Source organism: Phascolarctos cinereus, unplaced genomic scaffold (assembly GCF_003287225.1).
Source record: "Phascolarctos cinereus isolate Bilbo 61053 unplaced genomic scaffold, phaCin_HiC Scaffold_4;HRSCAF=312, whole genome shotgun sequence".
Taxonomy (NCBI): domain Eukaryota; kingdom Metazoa; phylum Chordata; class Mammalia; order Diprotodontia; family Phascolarctidae; genus Phascolarctos; species Phascolarctos cinereus.
This window is the reverse complement of record NW_027555847.1, coordinates 552,248,101-552,272,800: the sequence shown is the minus strand read 5'-3', so window position 1 is coordinate 552,272,800 and position 24,700 is coordinate 552,248,101. Positions and strand designations below refer to the sequence as shown.

Below are 24,700 nucleotides of genomic sequence, written 5' to 3'. Positions count from 1 at the left end.
TTGTCCTTCAAAATGTTTCTTTTGTTTGTAATTTAGTCTTTATTCTAACAAAGTTTTCCTGAATTTCTCATAATCCAATCTGATTATTTTACAATTCTGGCTTTTATTTTAGATGACAAAAATTCATTTGCAAATTAAACTTCTCCAAGTATAAATACTCATATTTTATGTCATCACTACCACATTCTTAGTGTGACTCATTCCTTTTGGATCATGTACCAAAGAATCCAATACCATATGTCAGTATTATGAACTTTACAATAACCTGTTGGGACTCTCATAGAAAAAAAATATCTGAAACATTTCTATCCTTGCTTATTTGAGATTTGGCAGATTCATCCTGAGTCATGTCCTGGTTTGCAAAGCGGGCATTGTTGTCTCAGACAAGCTGGTGAGACTTAGCTTACCAACACTAAAATAGATGAATTTGATTGCGGGTCCACTGCCAAACCCACTTCGTCTCCTTTTTCTGTGGTTTGTAGATTGTAACAAAGATGGTTCTGGTTTTCTTGTCTATTTCATCACAGTTGATAGCTGGTGGTACCTTGATTGTGGATGCCCATATGTCAGGTGCATTTGTACAGAATGAGATTACTGCACTGGGCCGTTACAGAGAGAATGAAACTCGTTCTCATGGATCAGGACCAGCTTGTGCTAATGATAGTTGCCTGGATTGTACTCCTCTTCTCACTCCTCCCTTCCCTTTCTATCCCTTTTCCCTTAGAATGAATAACCCATCCTTCAAATCACAACTCATGTGCTGTCTCCTACAGTAGGCCTTTACTCATCTCCATAGTTTTTAGGACTACCCTTTCAAATTACTTTTTATCAATCTGAGTGTCTCTTATTAATGTTCTAACAGAAGGCCAAGGTATTTTTTCAAGAATTAGGAGGAGACTGGGTTTTTGTCATTTTTCTTGTTTTGTTTTTTGTTACTTTTGGAATTTTCATAGGGACATGGTGTTAGATGATAAACCCATTTGAAGAATTATGCCTGCACATGCATCTTCAAATTTGTGTTTTTGCTTTTTGGCATATGTCATATAACAAGGAATTGAGACATACTTTATCAATATGGTTTGCTGAGTCTAGCAAAGTAAAACGTTTCAATCATATTTAAATATTCTAAATTTCTCACTGTAAGTTAAAACTCTTCACTAATGAAGTTTAAAACTTTTAGAAGATAGATATGCTTATAGCCACTCATTGTATATTGATACAAAATCTCTTCAGTTTTCTCTTGAGAAACAAAAAATAAAGTTTATTTCTCCTGGAGAATAGCATTCAGTTAAGATTATCCTGTTAGAATACTGTTGACTGGGATATATACTTTTTTGGTAAATAAAAAATACATAATTGTTTACAAATAGTTTAATTATTATAATAGCCTATGTCCATACTTTGAAAAGATACAATTTAGTAGGTGACTTTTTTTTTTAATACTACAAAGAAGAGGGCAGTTAGTGCTGGTAGATATTGTGTCTTGCAGCAGTCTTTTTTGGTGTCTTGGCATTGTGGTTTGATGTACATAGATATATTCGCTTTATTCAGCCTGCCTGGTTCAAGCTTTTATCACCTTTTGTTTATATTATTTTATCAGCCTCCTTGGCTCAAGCGTCTTCTCTTTTGCATCCTCATCTCCATAGCATTCAAAATGATATTCCCAAAGCATTAGCTCTGCTCTGATAAGTAGGCACACAGGCTGAAGAATGTCAGATAAGAGACTGAACAAAGAAACCAGGCAGATCAATGCAGTGGAGTTTGGGGAACACCGTGAGTGATGAACCTGAATCCAGTGTCCTCTGGTTCAGACTTCAGCAGTGACTGAGTCCTAAAGTCATGCTCACAGAGACAGCATAACCAGGATTGGGGGAAGTTCCTATAATTAATTGGGAGCTACAGACTGTGGAACTGGCTGAAGCTTGCTATAGCTAGCCACTTGCTACTTCCTGCTCCCTGCTCCAGCCTGGGACTGAATTTAAACACTGGGACTGTTGAAGAACCACAGAGCCTAATTCCAGGCCTCCTCCCACAAATTTACTAAAGCAGCTACTAAGAAAGAAAGAAAGAAAATCTTGTAATGATTTGGTATGATGTTATGGTACACCATAAGGTACAAGAAAAATGGCTCATGAGTAACTTGTCCAGCAAAACTGATTATAATTTTACAATGAAATAAAGTAAATCTTTAATGGTATAAAGGACTTGCAAGCATTTCTTTTGAGAAACCAGAACTGTGTAGAATCTTTGAAATGTAAGCAGAGGAGAGAAGAAAAACCTAGAGTTAACTCTATTTGAAAAATTTGATGAGGCTACATGATGATCAAGTGCTTATGTACTAATAGGGCTATGTTGTATTTCTCCATTATTTTCAAGAAACAAAGAGGTAAAGAGAGATCAATTCAGGGCTTTGATAAGGTTGTGTGCTATTTTACTTGTTATTAAGAAAGATTTTTTTTTAAATGGCAGAAAAGTAAACGTAACAATGAAGAAAGATAAGGGGGGACTTCCTATTTCTTATAATTGGGATGTGTCAAAAGAAAAAAATATACAAACATAGAGGTGTAGGGGTAAGGAAAACAGATCTCACAGTTCTGGGAGAAAAAGGTTGAAAATGCTTATCAGGATTTTAGTGTAGAAATTCACTAAAATCAACAGGGAAACAGGCCGAGATGGGTAAAAGAGGGGCTTTATGAGAAATGGTACACTTCAGGAGGGAATAGTAAGAAGCTAAATAATCTTCAGCAGTGAAAGTCAGATTATGAAGTCAGTACAAAAGGAGAGAAAGAAAAGGTAAAATTCAGCAGCTCAGGGCTGGGCTAGGTAAAGATAGGAAAGCCTAAGGAGTAGGATCAGACCACTACAGTTAAAGGAGTATTTTTTCCTAAACTCTTTCACTTGCCATCTTATTTTTCTTTGTAAAAGGACGGAGACACTTAGGGAAGAGAGGAAACCTTATTATAAGATATAATGAAAGAAAAAACTGTAACTGTTACAACTGTGAATGAGAATGGGACGAACTCACCCACAAAAAGGAGGGTAGCAGAATGTATTAAAAAGCACAACCCCACAATAAGTTGTTGACAGAAAACATACTTGAAACAAAGATTTACAGAGAGCTAAGATGAGGTCAAGGAGTATAATACATTTTGCTGCAGATAAATAAAAAAAATGAGGTTGGCAATCATGATCTCAGAGAAGAGAACAATAAAAATAGGTATGTTAAAAAGACAACCTTAAGCTTACTATAAAGAATGAAATTATATCAATTCAAAAAGTGTAAATACATATACATTAATGACATAGTATCTAGATGTTTAAAGGAAAATCTAATTTAATTGCAAAGAGAAATAGATAGCAAATGAGTAATTGGGGGCTTTAATGCCTCCCTTTCACCCTTAAGCAAATGCAAGAAAAAGATAAAAGTCATAAAGGATATATGCGCACAAATATATTTCTTATCTTTGCATGAACCTATACAAACATTGACCATGTACTAGTATGTAAAAACTCATAAAGAGATATAGAAGAAAGAGATATTAAACATATCCTTTATTGACTATAACACAATAAAAGTTATAATCAATTGAATTTCAAAGAAGCATTTAGACTTAAATGGAAACTAAATAATATAGTCTTAAAGAATGTGTGAGTCAAAGTGCCAATGATACAAACTATAAATTCTTTTTATCAAAGAAAATAATGAAAATGAGAAGGAATAAGGACAAGGGAAAGGAATAAACACTCTGGTAAGCACTTAAAAAAATTATCTTATTTCATCCTCAAAACAACCCTGTGAGGTAGGTACTATTATTATCCCCATTTTACAGTTGGGGAAACTGAGGCAAACAGAGGTTAAATGATCTTCCTGACTCCAGGTCTGCCACTCCATCCAACGTATCACCAACTACTTCAGTGAGTAAAATATCAAAACTTCTGGAACGTGGACAAAGCAGATCTTTGGGGAAAATTTAAATCTCTGAACAGTTCATAGACAAAAGAGAAAAACAAAAGATCAATGAAGTGGTGCTCTCTAAAAAAATACAAGGAAAGGAACAAATAAAGAAAACAAACAAATAGAGGAGCTTTGAAAAAATGAAATAAATTTGAAAGCAAAAAAACCCTATGAACCTAGGAGTTCATTTCTTCAAAAGACTCATAAAATAGAAAAATCTTTAGGTATTTGGATCCAAAAAAAGAGAGGAGAACCAAATCACCCATGTAAAAGCAACACAGATGGAATTACAGTAGATAAAGAGAAAATAAAGGAAACTGTTATAATATATTTTTCCTAGTAATACATGAACAAAGCTGATAACCTTAAAGAAACATGTTAATACTTAGAAAAATCTGAAATACGGTATCATGTGAACAGAAGTAAAGAATTTAAACAACCCACTTATGAAAGAAATTGAACAAGTCACAAATGAATTCCCATATAAAAAACTCTGTATTTTATCAAAAACTTAAAGAACATTTAACTCCAATACTATATGAATTGTTTGTAAAAGTTAAGAAGTAATCCTACCAAATTTCTGTTATGTGTGATTCTTTTGATACCTAAATTTGGGAGAAAGAAAGCAGAGAAAGAAAATTATAGACCGATATCTTATGAATGTTAATGTAAAAATAATGAATCAAATATTAGCAAAAGGTTTCAGTTTGGATTTATTAGAAGAATGTAGGTCTGGTTCAGCATTAGGAAAATAAAAATTAATAGACTATGTAAGAAAAATTGCAAAATGTTCATGATTATATCAATAGACATGGGAAAAGCTTTTGACAAAATATAATTATAAAAAGAACAAATTATAAAGTATAGGAATAAATGAATCTGTCCTTAAAATAGTGATTAGCTATCTATCAAAAACTAAGAATTGGCATTATCAGTAATATAGAAGCATTAGAGGCTTTTAATATAAAGATCAAGGGTAAAATATAGTCCAGGGGTGGGCAACCTGTGGCCTTTTAGGACCTCAAGTGCGACCCTTTGACTGAATCCAAACATCCCCACTCCTGATACAGTCATTATCACATTATCATTTAATATTGCTCTAGACATGTTAGCTATAGCCATAAGAAAAAGAAATTAAGGGAATACATATACATACATACATACATACATACATACATACATACATATATATAGGCAAATAGACAAAATTATTGCAATTTGAAACTGTATATATTTGAAGATAATTTGCTTAAAGAACAATGTATTTTCAGTTATACATGAATTAAAATAATTTCATTAAATTAGTAGGATACAAAATTAACACATAAAATCATTAGCCATGTGGATATTTCTAACAAAACCCAACAGAAAGATATAGAAAAAAGACATCCCATTTGAAATAACAGCAGAATATATAAAATAATTAGTAGTTTATCCAGCAAGCAAGACACACTGAACACGTACTCAATACAACTACAAAATGTTTTTTTCAAAATAAAGGTTGATTTAAATAGAGAAATATTAATTGCTTGCAGTTGAGCTGTACCAATATAATAAGAATGTTACAGTAGCTAAATTAATTTACAGTCATACTATACTAACCAGACAGCCAGTGGTTTACTTTATAGATCTAAGAAGAATAATCCCAAAATGTATCTGCAGAGAAAGAATTTCAAGAATATCAAGGGAAATAAATTTTTTTAAGTATGAATTAAAGGGACCTAGCAATACCAGATATCAATATATACTTTATATAGCTATAGGCATATATTGAAACCTCTTACTGATAGCTAAAAAATAATATAATTAATCAATGGAGCAGATTAGCTAAATAAGACTCAGATACAATCAAATATAGTGGTTTGATGTCACAGCTACTGGATTAAAGTCTTGAGGTTAAAATTAAGATTAAAGATTGAGCCAATTAATTAGGAAGCAAGTCTTTTTCAGATATTTTCCAACAAATGCCTAATATCCAAGATAGATAAGCAGTTCATAAAAGTAGATAATAAGTGTCCTTCCCTAATAGATAAATTGTCAGTGAACTGGTAGTTTTTGAATATAGAAATGTACATTGTCAAAACGATATTAAAAATACTCTATATCACTAATAATTAGAGAAATTAAAATTCTGAGGTTTCATATTACACCACACTGACAAAAATCACAGAAAAGTGAGAACAATTTTTGGAAGTCTTACTCGAGGCTCTACATCCTGTTGGTGAAGCTGTGAACTGCTCCAACAGTTCTGGAGAGCAATTTGAAACTGCACCTCCAAACTTACAGACTGTGCATTCCCTGTAACCCAGCACTACTAGGAATTTACCTTAAATTTTTTTGATAAAGGAATCATATGTACAAAAATATTTTTTAGCAGCACTTTTTGTTGTAGTAAAGAACTGGAAACAAGGTGGGTGCCCATCAGTTGTGGAAAGTGAGCAAATTAGGGTATGTGGATGTAAAGGAATATTACTATACCATAAGGAATGAGAAAATGGAAAAGTATTAATGTGTTTTTTTTTCCCCTGGGTGTGTTAAGAGTTGAATCAAGAAATGAAACACTGAGACTTTCCCTGTTCTCAAGGAGCTCACATTCTAATGGGGGAACAGAACACATGAGAGCTTTCAGTTGTCAGTCAGATAGAAAGGTCCAGTGGTCACACGAGTTCAGCAGCAAAGCAGATTTTTAATGTCATCTTCAGTGATAAAACCATACAATTTCTGATATTGAACCATTTCACAGTACCGAGGATTTTGGTGTTTTTTCCTGTTTTTTTCAGTACTGTTTCTATTGAGTAGACAAAGGCAATAGCACCTGCTGGTTGGTAGAGCTGGTCAGTAGCTGGATGGTGGTTGTGGTAGTTGGTAGAGGTTTGACTTGTCTGGTATATGCTGGGTATGTCACTTAAACTCTCAATGCTCTGGGCAATTCTACAACACTATCTGTTGCAGTGGAGATTCCAGCCTGATGTGTTGTGAGAGCTTCCTCACCTGAGAATTCCCAATATTGATGAAGTCACAGATTGAGTCTCTATCTGCTATTTATTTCTGAATGTATTTTGTATATACTTATGCATATATTTTCTTCCCCTGTCAAATAAATGTGTGTTCTCTGAGGGCAGGGATTGTTTGACTTCTGTTGTTGTTTCCTAGGTACCTAACATAGTACCTGGCACATAGTAACTTCTTAGTAAAGGCTTATTGATAGGTTGAACTGCTAACTTGGTTAGTATCTTATTGAACTATTCTATTGTACTTATGAGACTGGAATGATGAGTTCAACTCCCAGATTGGCCGAGATAAAAAGTATTTAAATTCCTAGTCTATACTCATTGCTGGGGGTGATTTTAAAAAAAAAAGAGTAGTCATTGTCCCTGCCCTCAACTGCTTATGCTTTAATTCATAAGAGGAAATGTATATACATAAAATAGACACTAATGCCACTTAATGTTTAATAATTATCAACCTTTGTATAACTCTGTAGTTTGTCATACAAAAACAGTGTTACAGATGAGAAAATAGGCTTCATGGGTACTATAAACTGTATGTGTGTCAGTAAACACTTTTTAAAAATAGCTTTGTACTTTGCAATGTAATCCCAAGTCATTTTGCAAATTCCTGACACAAATTTATGTCCTTTGTTCACAAAGCGGCAGGGCTAGACAGTATTTATGACTTTTTTCTTGATGTCACTACTCTACCAAAAAACGCTTCAGAAAGTTGGTACCCTGTGCATGGTGGGTCACATTATTTTGGTATGCAAAAATGAGCACATTTTATAAGCTTGCTTTGTGTTTCAGAATTATCAAGCAGTCCTTAATATAAGAATATGAATAAAAGAAAAGATGCTTTGTTATAATTTTGCCTGTTATTCTGAAGAATAAAGAATTTGGTAGTTTTTTTTTTGCTCAGTATTCCTATTTTATCCCAGGGTATAGATATTTTTTTTAATTCTGTGAATACTGGAGACATTAAGGTTCTATGAAAAACGACTCATGAAAATTTTAAGTATAGTGCTTCAACAGTAGCTGAAACAGCAGCTCTCCCTACTTCCTCTGTCCTTAGAGGAAATTGTATTTCTAATCTGAGAAATGCAACTTTGGCTATTCCCTTTTCTTTGTTATTATTTAATGTTTAGGATGCATTACACATTGCCTAATACTCCATAAGGCAATTGTCAGTGTGGAATTGGAGCCCAGACCTTCTTTTGATCTCTTGTTCTAACTTCTCCTAAAATACTGTCTCTAAATTGCATATTTTTGAAACCTTCCACATTTTAAAGAGTTTCGTCTTCTATAGTTTAAGGAATTCCTAATCTAGACTCTAATACAGAAATAAACAAAACAAAACAACAAGAAACCTTATGAAGAGATTATTAAATAAGCCTCAAATATTCTTGAAAATAAAATAGTCCCTCAAAGCATTCAAGACATATGTTATCTTTACATTTCTCCGTCAAAGGGTGAGAAGAGTAACTTATTTCCCTGCCCAGTGGCAAATGTATGTTTTAATTTTTCTAATTTTAAATAGGCAATCTTTTCCTCATTCACTGGTCCCTTGGTATGCTTAATTTTACCTAGTTCTCCTTTCATATTGTCATTTTGACTCTTTAACCTTAATTGGGTTTTTTTTTCTTCCTTTGTGATTATCATTTTAATTGTGCAGCTTTCTGTGTCTCAGCTTAAGATCAGCTGGTTAAAATCTAGTTGTTTCTTAATTAAACCTATAGTAACAATTATTTGACGATATAACAGATTTTAAATGCCTTTACATCTTAATATTGAAGGTTTAATTTGGTTTCATTTTTTATATCTTATAAGAATGTCATGAACAGTACTTGATTGAGGCCAGAATGAATTTACAGGGTTTTCTAGGATAAATATATATATTGATTTTTCACTAGCAGCTAATCAATCTCTGGTTCAGTTCTGTATGTAATGGAGCAAAGCTTTTTAAGTGTGCTGGGTGAGTGGTGTGGAAACTATACCTTTCATTCCTTGTCTGTAAAATCAAAATATAGGAATGATAGATGGACTCTCTTTATTGCTGTGGTAGGCTTCTCCTGATCTGTTGTCTGCTTGTTGATAGATCTTAGATATTTGTAAAAAGCCATTGCAGTGAAAATTTTCCAAAGCAGTTCCAAAGATTTAATATAAAGTAAAAGAAATGAATAACAGGAAATGAAAGACTGTTAATGACTCTGACTGCTTTCATAAAAAGTTTTTAGTTCATATTTTATTTTCCCCAATTACACAGAAAAACAGTGTTTTAACATTTATTTTTTTTAAATTTTGATCTCCAAATTATTTCCCTCCATCCCCTAACCCTCATTGAGAAGGCAAGCAGTTTGATATAGGTTATGCATATTCAGTCATGCAAAACATATTTGTGTGTTATCATGTTGTGAAAGAAAACACAGATATAAAAACTCAAGAAAAATAAAGTAAAAAAAAGTATGTTTCAATCGGCATTCACACTCTATCAGTTCTTTCTCTGGATATGGATAGCATTTTTCATCATAAGTCCTTCAGAATTGTCTTGGATCATTGTGTTGCTGAGAATAGCTAAGTCATTCACAGTTGATCATTGTACAATATTGCAGTTACTGTGTACAATAGCCTCCTGGTTCTACTTATGTCATGTCACTTTGCATTAGTTCATGTAAGAATTTCCAAGTTTTTCTGAGAGCTTCCTGCTCAACATTTCTTATAGCACAATAGTATTCCATCATAAACATATACCACAGCTTGTTCAGCCATTTCCATAATTGCTGGGTATCACTTCAATGTCCAGTTCTTTGCCACCACAAAAAGTTGTATAGCTATTTTTGTACATATAGATCTCTTTCTTTTTTTAATCTCTTTGGGATACAGTGCTAGTAGTGGTATTGCTGGGTCACAGTTTTATAACCCTTTGGGCATAGTTTCAAATTGCTGTAAAGACTGGTTAAACTCACTAGCTGTGTGACTCTGGGCAAGTCACTTAACCCCAATTGCAATTGCCTCACCAAAAAAAAAAAGAAAAGAAAAGAAAAAAAAAAGAAAAAAAGAATGGTTGAATCAGCATATAATAACTCTACCAACAGTATATTAGTGTCTCAATCTTCCCACATTTTCTCCAATATTTATCATTTTCCTTTCCTGTCATATTAGCCAATCAGATAGATGCGGGATGGTACCTCAGAATTACTTTAATTTTCATCATAGATTTAAAAAAATTTTTTCTGTAACAAAATTTAAAGTTTTGAATTCCAAATTCTATACCTCCTTCTCTCCCCTCCCTTCTCCTTGAAATTTTAAGCAATCAGCTATAGGTTATACACATCATAGAGGTGTTTTTTTTTTTTGGCAGGGGGGTGAGGCAGTTGGGGTTAAGTGACTTACCCAGAGTCACACAGTTAGTGAGTGTTATGTGTCTGAGGCTGGATTTGAACTCAGGTCCTCCTGACTCCAGGGCCAGTGCTCTATCTGTTGCACCAGCTAGCTGCCCCATGTCTTAGACTTTTAAATTTTTTTTTTTCAAACCAGACAAGATTAGCACCATGTGTATCTTAGTACAGTTGCTTTTTGGGTTTGGCATTGAATTCTGTTAACCATTATCCTCACTATGTTATACCTTTGGGAAACTTTTATTTTTTCCTTATAAAGAATGAAGGATCCCTGGTCTGGGCCCTTCTTCAAAATTGAGATTATGAGAGGAACTCAACAATGGGAGAAAGGAGTTTCAGAGGTAGAAGTGCTGACAGCTGAAGGTTTTGTGCAGAGTCTCTAGAAGCATGACTTTACAGGCTCCTTATTCAAAATAGAAGTTCCAGGTGGATCTCTCTGAAGTTTTTCTTTTAAAGGAAAGCCAGTATATCAATGGATCTGTAATTTCCTTTGTGTGAGCATTCCCTGAAATGATGCATATTGAACCTGTCTGACAGTCTCATGTGATTCTTGTCCTGTGTTCCATGGTTCTCTATAGTGTCTACCTTCCTCTTGTGTTCTCTTGAGATTAGAGGATCATCGATCTACAGCTGGAAGTGACTTTAAAGATATGTAATTCAACATGCTTGTTTTATGGATGAGAAAGCTGAGGGCCAGGGAAGTTGAGTGACTTAGCTCAGAGAGATGATTTGAACTTGAGTCCTCTGACTCCAAAGCTATTGCTGTTTCCATAGCAGACAGATTATTCTTCTGTTATTCCTACTTTATCTACATTGTATTCCCCTTTTTCAGGTAGACATTTTTGATTATGTCCTTTACACTGCTTTTTTGAAATAATTCCTTGTTTGCAATATGTTATAGCTTGCTCAGCCTACCATATGTGGCTTCATTGGCCTTCAGGCAATACTTAAATTCATTTCTCTAGAAATTGTGCTGTTCTACCACTTGTAGCCATACATCATCCCTAGAGCAATATTTTTTATCTTTAAAAAGTTTTGTGGTTGAGATTTCCTCATGCCCACTCACTCATCCTTACAACCATCACTAGTGTTCAGATTCCTTAAGGGTCTGGCCTGTATGGTTCATCTCTAACAAAAACCTTGTCTTGGGCCGAAAGAAAACTTGGGTCGAATTCATGCAGACAGGACCTATGTGTCATGATCTCGGGGTTTCCAGTATCCCAAGAATCTACGCCTCATCATGTGGCTTCCTATACTGGGAATAACTGCCAAATCCCAAATTCTTCTCCAGCCAAGACTGGAAGATTCCTTTTTTCTAGGGTCAGAGCCATCAACTTCCAGATCACTGCTCAGGCTGTATACCAACCTCCAACAGAGTCCAAGGTCTCTAGCCCAGTTTACCTGACATCAGCCCATTGAACTGAACCCAACAAGGCAGGGACAGCTCTATGCTCCTTGCCAGCAGGAAGCAGTTTCAGAAGCCAAGACATTTGCCCTTTGCCCCAAAAGAATTTGTGTCCCATTTGTTTGAGGGGGGAATGATGGGTTATGGGCCCAAGCCGAGACCTTTGCCCCTTCACCCAAAAAAGAATTTGGGTCCCATTTGTTTATGGCCCCAGAAAACCCTTAAACTTTCTTTGACCTCACTCTGGTCTCAAACAGTTGCCTGAGGCTATACTCCATTCTACTGTCCCTTCCTTATCTCTTATTCTTATTCTGATGGACTTTTCTCCTAGCCCCCATCTCCCTTTGAAACTCTAATGAAGCTTTGTCTTTGATCCTAGTATATTTCTCACCTTTAATGTATCCAGACCTCATTCATTCTTCCTTCCAGTTCCCTTGTTGTCTATTCCTGGCAACCTACCAGACACTCTCATTTTCCCTAAACTCCTTCTCTAGTCACCCAGATCCTCTTCCCAGCGCCTCCTCCCAACACTCCAAAATTACTTGACTGTATATAAGATTCATCCTGGCCCCTTCCCTCATGCCAGCTAGTCCTTACAGGCGTCACTAATGTTTAGATTCCTTAAGAGACTGGCCTGTATGTTTATCTCCAATAAAAACCTTGTATTTGGCTGAAAGAAAAAAAAAGTTTTATTGTGATACTTTTATTTTAAATAATTTTTAGTTTTCAGTATTCACTTACATAAGATTTTGAGTTTTAAATTTCCTCCCCCTCTCCAATGTTATCTGATATATATTCATATTAAACATATTTTCATATTAGTCACGATATATAGAAGAGTTATAAATAATGGGAGGAACTATGAGAAATAAGAAATAAAACAACAAAAGAAAAAGAAAGCAAATAGTATGCTTCCATCTGCATTCAGACTCCATGGTTCTTTTTCTGGATGTGGATAGCATTTTCCACCATGGGTTTTTTGGAGTTGTCTTGCATTGCTGAGAAGAACTAAAACTATCAAAGTCAGTCATCACACAGTGTGGCTTTTTACTGTGTACAGTGTTCTCCTGGTTCTGCTCATGTCACTCAGAATCAGTTCATATAAATCTTTTCAGGTTTTTCTGAAGTCAGCCTGCTCATCATTTCTTATAGCACAGTAGTAATCCATTATATTCGTTCAGCTGTTTTCCAGTTGATGGGCATCCCCTCAATTTCCAATTCTTTGCCACCACAAAAAGAGTTGCTATAAATATTTTTGTACATGTGGGTCCTTTCCCCATTTTTGTGATCTCTTTGGGATACTGTGATACTTTTTTAACATTATAAACATATATAGATTACTCCCATTTCATTAGAGGTGTAATCATATAGTTACTTCATCTAGAAGTTTATGTAACATTACACATTTATAGGACCTTCCTCCCTAATTAAACAAAAATAACAAATCTATTTTATTTCCCTCCCACCATCTATAAAATTAAAAAAAACCAAACGGGCAGCTAGGTGGCACAGCAGATAGAACACCAGCCCTGGAGTCAGGAGGACCTGAGTTCAAATCTGGCCTCAGACAATACCTGACACTTACTAGCTGTGTGACCCTGGGCAAGTCACTTAACCCCAGTTGCCTTAAAGAAAGAAAATTACTTGTAATAAGATGGATAGTCAAATAAATTCCTTGATGTCTCTAATTCCCCCTTCCCCCAAATCCATCTCCATTCTGTCATTCTGTCATGTTTCATCGTAAGTTCTCTGGAGTCATGAATAGTCATTGTATTGATCATAGTTCTTTCATCTTTCAAAGCTTTTTGTTTGTTTTTGTTTTTTCAATATGGTTTTGTATAAATTTTTCTGATTCTGTTGATTTCATTCTTTTTCGATTTTAAAAGTCTTCAAAATTATTCATTATTATGATATTGATGTTAAAGTATAAATTATTCTTCTGGCTTTGCTTACTGTTATCAATTTACATAAGCCTTTTTGTGTATTTAAATAATTTATTTCCTTGTTTCTCACAGCACAATAGAAGTCCATCACATCTTTATACCACTACTACCTTTTCATTCTTCAGTTGATGGATGTTCCTTTAGTCTCCAGGATTTTTTGTTTTTGTGTTTGTTTTTTGCCACCACAAGAATAGCTGCTATAAATATTTTTGGACATATAGGACCCCCCCCCCACTCCCTCCCTCTCTTCTTTTTTTTTTTTTTTTGAGTATTGGCCCAGCACTGGTATAGCCAAGTCAAAAGGCCATGCATTGTTAATAAAGTTTTCCTGTACAAAAAGCAAAGTGAAAAGAGATGTAATGTCAGGTATGAGAATCAGCTAGAAGTTCAGGTTGCCTGGATTGTAGAGTGTGGCAAGGAAGTAATGTATAATAAGACTAGAAAGATAAGTTTGAGCTGCATTGTGAAAGGCTTTAAATGATAAACGGAGGAGTTTTATTCTAGGCAAAATAAGGGAGTGACATAGTTAGACCTTTACTTTAGAAAGATCACTTTGGCATCTGTATGGAAGATAGATTGACCTGAATCAGGAAAACCAATTAAGAGGGTGTTATGGTCATTTAGGTGAGCAGAGTGAAGTGAATTTTAGAGTGGTGTCCATATAAATAAATAATGACTTGCTAGGTGGCATATTGGAGAGGCACAGAAGTAGAAGTGAATGTGATATAAAGATAGAAGATATGAGTAAAATAAATATTTGTTGGTTATTTAAATAATGAAAGAGAATTGCAACTTGATGACAATCTAACAGATACTTGGCATCAAAGATTATGCCTTGCTTGAGGAGTGGGAAACATAATTAAGATGACTCCAAATAATTTGTATTCAAATCATGTTAAATATAATAATCATAACACTAACAAAATAATCACAATTATACATTACAAATAGAAATAGCAAAGAAAAGCCTGCAAATTACAGATGTTTGGGATAGAGTGAGGAGATAACTGTTTTCATATACTGTGTGTATTCCTGTCATAAAAGAGAAGAATAAAACCTGTTCTATATAATCCTAGAAGAGAGAGCAATGGCCAGTGTGGTAAAAGTTTTATATATGTGAATTTTGGCTCAGTAAAAGTAATACATTTAAAATGGAAAAACCAGTCAGTTAACTATTGCAGACTCTCAAATAATGGACTGAGCTCCTGGTTTTTGTTTTGTTTTTGTATCCCTGGTGCTCAGCACAATGTTTGGCCCATAGTAGGACTGATTAATTGTGAAGTACTTTTCAGTGGAGGCCACATGAGATATATCTGGGATGACAGAGAGTATTCCTATATTGAATTGGACAATTAGAAATATAAGATCGTTTTCTACCAACTCTCTGATTCTATGAAAAATTCATTTACCTCATTAGTTATAATATTAATAATAATCATTTAGTAGTTTGTGATTTTAGTGTCCTTTGGTGATCTGACAAAGATTAATAGGTCTTTAAAAGCAACTGTTAGGCGTTTTAGACAACAGGAAAATCTGACTCTTGATTCATTCATTCATTTATTTATTTTTGAGAAACTGGGGATTTTTAGACTATCTGAATTTTAAAAATTGAATCCAAAATGAAAATGTCGGGACAAAAACACATTTTAAATCATAGAATGTGCTTTATTCTCTTATACCACTTCCACTAAAATCTATCAGTCTTCTAATATGGGCTTCATTAGCAATGTGCCAATATGCACAATGCTGTCTATTGCAATTTTGCCTTTAATTTTAAAAGGACTTAACATTTTAAATATTTTTAGTTTGTCAATAACTCTTTCCTTTTTACCCTCTGAATCTTACATGTGGCCTAGATCTCAGACGAAAAACGTACCACAAGTCAGAGATTCATATTCTGATCCAAATTTTGACATTAACCAACCTTTGGGCATCATCATCAACAACACCAACAACAAAATTCCAGTCAAATGTCTGTTATGTTCAGAGCAGTGGTGATACTAAGATGAATTAGAACAGAGTATCTAATCTTAAATAGAATAAAATCTGGTAAAGGGTTGAGGCATGTACCCAAGTAGTAGCTAATGCCAACTAGAAAATGATTCAGTTCACAGGAAGGAGGGATCACTTCTCCTGGGGATGTCAGGGTGGAATGGGTTAAATAGAATGTTAATTCTGAACGAAATACGCTGAGAAATTTAATGAGATGTCACTTTTATCTGGATCTATTAAAGAAGTACTTACCTAAGATCAGCATATTTGTGTTGTGGAAATGTTCTTGAGGTACCTTGTTATTCCCTTTCTCTTCTTCGCAGATGTGGATATGGAACATTGCATATAATTTTAGACTTTTTTGATGTGTTTATTTGTTATGATGTACTTTCTCCCCACCCCTTTTTATTTTATTTTTTGCATTAGGCAATGATTCTCAAGTCCAAAGAAGATATTCATTGGGAAGTGGAGGTGATATATAAACAGGAGATTGTAATACTTATTTTAAATTTTAAGTACCTTTGTTAGATGGTATTCAACCTGTTACGAAGGCCTGTTGATTGTACCTTTGTAACATATCTCCTATATACCTGCTACTCTCCTTTGACACTGCTACTACCCTGGTGCAGACCCTCATTTCACACCTGGAACATAGATCGCAATAGCTAGCTGGTTGGTTTCCCTGCTGCAAGCCTCTCCTCATTTATCATTCCTCCATTTATCCGCCAGAATCATCTTCTTAAAGTTCAGGCTTGCACTTGGCGCTCTTCTCTCTCTCTCTCTCTCTCTCTCTCTCTCTCTCTCTCTCTCTCTCTCTCTCTCTCTCTCTGTCTCTCCTTCACCTTGCCACACACACACCCCTTAACTAAACAATTGTACCCTGTCGCCTCTGAGATCAAATGTAAAATATTCTGGAATTCAAAACCTTTCATAACCTGTCTCCTCCCATGCCTTTTCAAGTCTTCTGTACACCAACCCCCTCACCCTCATGTTCTGTGCAATCCAGTGCTATTGGCCTCTTTGCTGTCCCTTGAATGAGATGTTTCATCTCCAAACTGTGTGAATAATTACTGGCTGTCTCATATCCAGAATTCACTCCTTCCTCATCTCCTCCTAATTTCCCTGGCTTCCTTAAAGTCCTACCATCTACAAGAACCCTTAGTTGCTCCCCCTTAATTCTTTTTTTTTTTACTCCTGTCTCCTCGAATATTTTTATTTTTCTACTTTTCAAAATTTTTAATAATTTATTTATTTTTAGTTTACAACATTCACTTCCATAAGATTTTTAATTTAAAATTTTCTCCCCACCCCAAGACAGTATGCAATCTGATATGGGCTCTACTTATACATTCATATTAAGCATATTTTCTCATTAGTCATGATATAAAGAACAATTAGAACTAATGATCCCCTTTAATTCTGTTGCTTTCCCTCTGTTGATTATCTCTAATTTGTCCAGTATATATCTGCTTTGTACATGGTTATTTTCATGTTGTCTCATCAATTAGACTGTGAGCTCCTTGAGAACAGGGACTTTATTTTGCCTTTCATTATGCCCCCGGCATTTAGCACAGTGCCTTGCATATAGCAGACATTTAATAAATGTTTATTGACGGACTGACCTGACAAACGATGGAAATAATGTTGTAGGGCTATAGAAAGACAGGCTCCTTAATACACTATTGGTAAAGCTGTGAGTTGGTCCAATCATAACCTTTGACCCACAGATCCCACTGTTAGGTACAATACCTTAAAGGAGTCAAAGACATAAGGAAAGTTTATATTCATACCAAAATATTCATAAAACCCTTTTTTTTTTGGTAGTAGTGAAGAACTGGGAAAAAATTAGTTACATTGTTTGGGGAATGGCTAAAATAATTGTGGCATGTTATTAACATAAATCATAAATAATATAATCATAAATAAATAAAATAATCATAAATGAAGAGTGGTATATGGTCTAATGGATAGAGAGCTTGCTTTAAAACCAGGAAACTTGGGTTCAAGTTCTGACTCTGGCACCTACTAGATGTTTACTCTGGGGAAGTCACTTAACTCCTCAATACTCTGAATTCCCTAAGGACTATAAGAGAAGACTTGGCAGAGAAGGTACAGACCTGCATTAGTAAGAGGAGTTTACTCAACTGGGAGTTTTCTGTATTGATGAAATTACAGGTCTATTTGTTATCCCATTCCCTATTCATAATGTAATTGATTGTTATTGTGCAATTAGGAATTATAAATATGATGATTTAGAGAAGCATGGGAAGATTTCTATAAAATAAGGTGGAGTGAAGTAAGCAGAATCAAGAAATTAGCACACTGATTATAGCTATCTTACTAGAAAAAAAATTGGAAAAGAAACTCAATGTTGTATAATTTTAATGACCAGGTTTGTCCCTAGAAATGAATTGGGAAAATGGGCTTCCCTACCTTCTCTACAATAGTAATGGACTATATGGCTATGCAGGTCTATAAAAGGTGTCAGACTAGGTTACTATTTGGTTAATTTTGCTGGATTATTTTTTTCCTCCCTAACTTTTTATTCTTTTTTACAAGAAATAACTCCTTAGATAGGCTAAGGGAAGGATCTATTTGGTAGGCATGATAAAGAAACTGCCTCTATTACAATAATTTAGACTAATGGGCATTGGGAAGGAGCTTAAAAGCCACCTAGTTCAACCTTTCCCAATGCTTGATCCTCCTGAAATAACACCTTCAACAAGTGACCTTCTAATCAATCTGTAAATCCTTCTTAGATGTAAAACACTAAGGTGTGAATTGTAACCTATGTTTATTAGACCACTTTAAATCGCTAGAACATTTTATATTATGACAAATCTGCCCTCTCCTATCTTCTTGCCTTTGCTCCTGGTCTCCTGTTTACAACTATGGAGGATATGTCCAGAATAGCAATTGCCCTTTGGTATTGATATATTCAAACTAACTACTTTGAAAAGCATAATTTGAACTATGAATAGAAACGAAACCTTAAGAAATATAGGCACAGTGTTAGAATTTAAAATGATGTTTAGTCTAACCACATCATTTCACAGATAAGAAATTCAAAAAAGTCAATTCATTGACATATTCATGTTACACTATCATTTCCTTCTCCCTAATTATGAGGCAAATGTTGAAATTTCACAGGAAACGAAATTGTGAGTAGTCTGAAGGTAGGCACTCAAGCACTATAAGGATTTATGATCTCACAACTGAGTATTCCCTCAACTAATGCGGATGACAGCCACTCCTTATCTTGGTTGACAATTTTTCTGAGTTACTGTGGCTGAAAAAAATTCAGCACCTGATGCCCAGCCTTCTGGTGATGAGCAGATGGTTAATATTCCTGAATATCATTCAACTCATTTAACTGAAAATAAGGGTCAAAATGCTCTGTGTAGAGCTTATAATCAATCCATCCATCTACTATCATATATTTTAGTTCTCTAAATAACTTGTTTTTTCTCCTATCCATTACTAATACTTTCTTACTTACCTTTTGCATCCAGGCATTGTTTCTTTTTTTAATCTTTTTTTTTCTCATCCTTTACCTCAGATAATCATGTTCATATTATTAAGTAGTCAGTAATCTTCAGATTTTTTTTCTGGGAACTCACCAATAATTAAAGAACTATGTAGATAACAAGTTCCATTCAGAAACTTTTAGTTTTCATGTGCAAAATCTTCTGGACAAGTCTGACACTATGCACTATCCAAGTTTGCTTACGTCAATTTGAGTTCCACATAAATGTGAGCAAAATTTAATAATTTTTCGTGTAGAATAATTGATTTAGAAAACCATAGGCTCTACAGAATCAATAAAAGCTGATAGAATCACAAAGCAGAAGTTTTTGCTCAGAAAACATCTCACTAAAGTCAGGTTTATAAACCATCAGATAGCAATATAAACTTCACATATTTCCAAGACTATTAAAATTTCATTAAACAGCCTTTTAAAACCAATTTATAGACTTTCAAATTAACCAGAATTATCCCCAAGACTTACCTGCTTCATTTCTAAATCTAAATGCAAATTTTTGGTTTAAATTTTTGTTTCCCTAATGCCAAACATGTTTTGCTAGCATGCATTTTTATAAAATGAAAATACTGTCCAAAAGAATAGAGTTCCTACACATAAATTTTTTATATTTACTCTTAGGAGAATGAGAAATAATTCTTGGCTAACTTGAAATAATTTCCCAAAGTAAATTATTTTCCACTGCTAATTTTAAGAAAATGCAACTACTAAACAATTATACCATAAAAGCAAAATTGTGCTTAAAGTCAATTTGATGAGTTATTACTTAGATTCTCTTGAAATTAGGCTCTTTCTCTTTTCCCAAATGTTGCTTTAGAAATATACCCTCATTAGATGACATCTTATGGTGGTTACCTACTAGAAACCCAAGTCACATATGCAGTTTCATTGTCCATAATCACTTCTTGATTACCATACCCACATATCCACTTATACCCATCTGTGCCTTGCCCTTACCCTCTCTTGAATGAGCCCCACTGTCAATGACCTGGGACCCAGATGGGAGGCAGGAAAAAAAAGAGCCCCAGGTTATCATGAATAATACACAAGGTGGATAACCCATGTCTGGACAGTGATGAATTGACCATATTATAATTTTACAAGGATGGTAGACTACCTATGCAAATTCAGTGAACTAAATCTGACACAAATAGCACTCTGCAGAGCTCTACTAATGCAATGTCTTTATACCTTAAAGATGGAAAATCCAATCCACTGGCTTACCTGGACTTTGCAACTGTCTGTACCAGTGCATCTTTAGCTGAGATTTAGATAAGAACTTCCTTTCCATTTAATGCTACACTTAAGTGTTTCTTTCTGTATTCCCTCCCCCATTCCCATACCTACAGTTAGTAGTACAATTTTGAAGACAGGGACTATTTCATTTTTGTCTCTGAACCACATAGTACATGTGACACTTATTTTCTACTAGATTAAACTGAATAGGCTTTTCAGAGTCATGGACTTATTAGTATGTTGCCATGTAGGATAATTTAGGACAAATTTGAGAAATTAGCTGTATCATTTTAAGTCACTGTAAAGACCAATAACTCTCTATTAATGTACTTATTGTCAAACTAAAACTGAATGTTATTGACCAAAGTGGCTGCTGAAGTAGTTGTACTGTAGTAATGAGCAAGCTGCAAATTCTTTTGATCTCTGGGCCAAATTATCAGGAAGCTCCATTCAACTGGAGTAGCAAAGCAAAAAACCAAAAAAACAAAATATAGCAGGGAAAAACCAGAAACCAAAAAAGCAAAGCTCCTGTATATCTTAGAGACGTGATTAAAATATTTTTTTCCTTAAAAAAGTATAAAACTAAAATCAACATGCTATTAAAACTGACTGAAATGGAATATTAAAAGAGCAGTGGACTTGAATTCAGGAGAACAGCTTCAAATGACTCTGACATGACTTCATATGACACTCTGAAATGTCCCATGTAAACATGAGGAAAGATTTCACTGATTTTCTTCATCTCCTGTGAGATGACAATATGTGTATTTTCTAATTCACACCATTATTTTGGTGAAAATATCTTATAAATCATAAAATATTATATACATGAGTATTGTTAATATTGTTAGCATAAGACAATCTCTTGTTTTAATTTTCTAACTGCTGGCATCCCAGGTATACCACTAATGTATACTCTAGTGGGAGAAGAGCGATACTCTATAAAGGTAGATTACAACCTTATAATGTGCACAATATGCAGGAATTTTGTTGGAGAATCCACTCATCCTGCCCCTAGAGCTCATGCAGGCAACTAACAGCCAGAAGAGTAGACATAGGGAGGCAGTTTCATGGGAAATGGGATAAAATAAGCATAGGGAGGGCAAAGAGCAATAATAGACTGCACAGTTCGCAACATAGGCAGAGTCCTACCATGGGGAATTTTCTTTATCACCTGTAGGAGTGACACATAACAGGAGCAAACAATCAAAGGGCAGCCACAGTCAAGTACCTCCCAGAACTTGTCAGCTGTTACTTGTAAGGAGAGAACATGGGACAAAAGGCAAAACAGAAAGGCTTCGAACTACAAATGACCTATCTAGAAAAAAACCAAGTATAATCCTGACATGGAGGGGAAGGCAGAGGGTGGACCTTTAATGAAATTTCCAAGAATTCCTGGTGCAGAACCCAGAACTAAGTTATTCTAGTTGTTGAGTCATTCTGTCATGTCCTATTCTTTGTGACCCCATAGGCTACAGCACATCATGCCCTTCTCTCCTTCACTATCTCCTGAAGTCTGTCCAAGCTTACGTTCCTTGCTTCCATGACACTGTTTATCCATCTTATCCTCTCCCATCCCCTTCTTGTGTTGCTCCCAATCTTTGCCAATATCAGGGTCTTTTCCATTGAGTCCTGTCTTCTAATTATATGGCCAAAGTATTTAAGCTTTAACTTTGGTATTTGACCTTCCAATGAATAATCTGAATTAATTTCCTTAAATTCTGACTGATTTGATCTCCTTGCTTTCCAAGGATTCTCCTAAGTCTTCTGCAGCATAACAAATCAAAAGTGTTAATTCTGCAGTGCTCAGTTTTGCTCATAGTCCAGATCTGACAGTCGTACATTGCTACTAAAGAAACCATAGCTTTGGCTACACAGATCTTTGGTGGCAAGATGATGCCTCTGCCTTTTAGTATGCTATCCAGATTTGTCATAGCTTTATTCCCAAGGGGCAAACATCTTTTAATTTCATGACTGCAGTTGCTATCTGCAGTGACCTCTGAGCCCTCTATTTGCCAGGAAGTGATGGGACCAGTTTCCATGATCTTCGTTGTCATTGTCATTGTTATTGTGTGTGTATTTTATGTTAATTTTCAAGCCAGCTTTTTACACTCTCCTCTTGTTTTTTTTTAAGTGAGGCAGTTGGAGTTAAGTGACCTGCCCAGAGTCACACAGCTAGGAATTATTATGTATCTGAGACTGGATTTGAACTTAGGTCCTCCTGACTCCAGGGCTGGTGCTCTATCCACTGCGCCACCTAACTGCCCCTACGCTCTCCTCTTTTTACCCTCATTGAAAGGCTTCTTAATTCTTCTTAACTTTCTGCCATCAGAGTGGTATTGTCTGCATAGCAGAGACTGTTGATATTTCTCCTGGCAGCCAAATTCTGGCTTCAAATTTGTCCATCCTGGCATTTCCTGTGATGTACTCTATTAAATAATAAGGTAACAACATACAGCCTTGAACACTCCTTTCCTAATCTTAAATGGGTCAGTAGTTCTATGTTCAGTTTTAACTGTTGCTTCTTAATCTGCATAAAGTTTTCTCAGTAGACAAATAAGATGATCTCGTAGTCCCATCTCTGTGAGGTCTTGCCGCATTTTGTTGTGATCTACACAATCAAAGGCTTTGGTGTAGTCAATGAAGTAGAAGTAGATGTTTTTATGGAACTCCTCTGCTTTCTCCATAATCCAGTGAATGCTGGCAGTTTGTTCTCTAGTTTCTCTGCCTCTTTGAAAACCAGCCTGCTCTTCTGGTAATTCTTGATTCACATATTGCTGAAGCCTAACTTGCAGAAACTTAAGCATAATCTTGTTGGCATGTGAAAGGACTGCAGTTGTTTGGTAATTTTGACATTCTTTGCCATTGCCCTTCCTTGGAATTGGAATATAACCTGATCTTTTCCAATCCAATGGCCACTGTTGAGTTTTCCAAATTTGCTTTCTTATTGATTGCAGCACTCTAATAACAGCATCTTTTAGGACTTTAAATACCTCGGCTGGAATTCCATCACCTTCAATAGCCTTATTTTTAGGAGTGCTTCCTAAGGCCCACTTGACTTCATTCCCCAGGATGTTTAGTTTTAGGTCAGTAACCATACCATCATGGTCATTGGTGATGTTAAGATTTTCCTGCATGGTTCTTCTGTATATTCTTATGACCTCTTCTTACTTTCTTCTGCTTCTTTTAAGTCCCTACCATTCTTGTCTTTTTTTCATACCCATTTTTGCATGAAACATTCCCTTGATAGCTGTAAGTTTCTTGAAGAGATTTCTTTTCTTTCCCATTCTGTTATTTTCTTCTATTTCTTTGCATTGCTCACTTAAGAAAACCTTATCTTTCCTTACTATTCTGTGGAATTCTGCATTCAGTTGGGCATATCTTTCCCTTTCTCCTTTCCCTTTTACTTTATTTCCTCAACTTTTTTGTGAAACATCTTCAACCAGCCATTTTGCTTTCTTGCTTCCCCCCCAACCCCCTTTGGAAAATAAGAACTAAGTAGACACTTTTAAATGAAAATGCAAGAATTAAGGGAAAAAGAAAATTATATGCATTTGTTTGGAATGGAACTATGTGGGAATGACTTGTTTATATAGTAGTAGAGGGACAAGAAACAAACAAACCTTAATGCCTCTAATGAGAAAATTTTGAGAGCCTAATTGTGGAATTATTCAGTTTTAATGATCTTAAGAAGGGAAAGAAATGAGAGGAATAGGAGAGTATGCTGGGGAGAAAAAGAGGAGAAAGGGTAGGTAACTCATTGTCTCATATAATGGGCTCCATGTGATGAAGAGTATTAAAAGATGGAAGAAGGGGTTGGGGGAACAAGTGTCTTCACTTCCACCTCACCACAATTATACACATTCAATGACTGTAGTATATGAATATATTAAACTCAACAAGGAAATAGGAGAGGTCAGTGAAAGGGCAATGAAGTATTTAAGAGTAAGGGGAGGGCAGGTAAGCAAAACAGACTCCAACATCAGAAGAGAATGGAAAGTGAGGACTAAAAAGAAGGTAATAATGAGTAAAATACTGTTTTCTTTGTTAGGGGAAAGGAAAGAGATGAGAGACAATAGAGCTCAAATACAATTCTCCATTTATTGATCTCAAGTGTTAGACCTTTTAACATCTAATTTTTCAAAAGATTAATGGCCAAGAGAGGAAAAAATACATGAGGATAGAGGGAAGTACACAATTATTTATCATAACTGGGAACATGAATGAATGAAGTCATCCA

General features: G+C 35.0%; 1 protein-coding gene across 1 annotated transcript in view; it reads left to right on the top strand.

Moving 5' to 3' along the window:
- CDKAL1 (CDKAL1 threonylcarbamoyladenosine tRNA methylthiotransferase) overlaps positions 1-24,700 on the top strand; it is a 669,650-nt gene that overhangs the window by 241,746 nt on the left and 403,204 nt on the right. The window lies entirely within an intron of this gene.